Genomic DNA, 1609 nt, shown 5'->3' with positions numbered 1-1609 from the left:
GAAGGCAGACGCTTAACGACTGAGCCACCCAAGGACTGACCCACCCAGGTGCCCCTGATTCTTGTTTTCTTTTTCTGGAAATATAAAGAAGTTAATGATGTAATAAAGATGTTTGGGTTTGAAGTCAAAGGCAAGAAAGAATTCTTGAGACATCTTTGGTGCAAAAAGGTGGTTTTATGAAAGCACAGTGACAGGACCCGTGGGCAGACAGAGCTGTGCTGGGGTCAGGAGCAGTGGCCCAATATATACTTTAAACTTTTGAGGGGTTTAGGGATAGTGTAAGCCTTGCAGGTATTTTGGGAACAAGGTTTAACAGGATCCTGAGGGGGCTAGCTATTGCTGAGAAAAGGTCATTTGTTACTGCTTAGTAAACCCTCAGTCATGAGACCCTTTAGATGTATAGCAGTCAGTCATATGCTTGGGGGATGATTGCCAACATGTATCTCGGGGGGGTAGAGAGAAAGGAAGTTTCCAAAGGAATTTTTAGGTGTTAAAGTAGACTTCCAGGACCCTGGGGGTCGGGATAAGGTTGCCTTTTGCCCTTAGCAAAGTATCAATATCAAGACGGTTGAATCCCTAGAGGAATGTCACTCTGCCTGGTTCAAGGACTTGTCAATGGGCTGTAGGTAGTAAGGAAATGTAATAATTTTTCTTCTGCCTTTGTTTTCCACATCAGTTAATAGAAGGGTATTTCTGTGACCTGAGTGTGGAGTAAAATAAAAACTTACAAGATGGAGTTCTGATTTAGAACCTCCACTCCCATTAGTCAGTATCTTTAGTATATGAAGGTAAACCCCTCATTGTCTAGAGGAAACTGATGTGATGTGGGCTGGGAGCCGAGATTCAAGAAAGTACTCTTAAGAAGTTTCCAGTGCAAAAATCTGTTTTATATAAAGCGTGGGGCATGACTCATGGATAGAAAGACTTGCACTGTCCTTGTAAGAAGTAATTGATAAAATACTTTTAAGTTGGGGGGGGTAGAGATAAAGGAAGTTTCCAAAAGTATTTTCATATGTTAAAGAGAACCTGTAGGATCCTGGAGGTTGGCTAATGTCCAGCTAAGGTTGCTTTTTACCTCCAGCAAAACGTTAACTTTGAAGCAGTTTTGAATTCATTGAGGAATGTCATGCTCTTCCTGGCTCAAGTATTTATCAATGGGCTGCAAATTGAAGGCAATTTAATTTTATCTACATTTCTTTTGCTTTTGTTCTCCTGATCAGAAACAACAAGCAAGAGAAACTCCGAAGAAAGTTTCCAGTTTAAATATGATAGTTTCTGCACATCATTCAGTAAATCCACCTAAGATCTTTATGAATAATAAGAGGGAAAATATGAAGCTTATAGGGGAGAAATCTGGTAGAGAGAACCAACCCAAGTAAAAGAAGATATTACCAGCTGTACAGAAACAAATTGATATCAGTGCATAAGGCACACTGAAGGACATATTATCACTCCTCTGTTCTTGTGGCCTCCAAATAGTAAATCAGATTATAAATGGAATTATGAGAACACAGTGGATATATACAAAATTCAATCACATACATTTTCCATGTCCTGTAATATGTAATATATTTTAAGTAGAGTATCTTTTTCACATTCTAAAAAGCAA

Source organism: Eumetopias jubatus, unplaced genomic scaffold (genome assembly GCF_037043125.1).
Source record: "Eumetopias jubatus isolate StellerSeaLion01/CBP00866 unplaced genomic scaffold, mEumJub1_p1.0 scaffold_10, whole genome shotgun sequence".
NCBI classification, from domain to species: domain Eukaryota; kingdom Metazoa; phylum Chordata; class Mammalia; order Carnivora; family Otariidae; genus Eumetopias; species Eumetopias jubatus.
The sequence above is the reverse complement of the archived record's forward strand: the minus strand, read 5'-3'. Positions refer to the sequence as shown.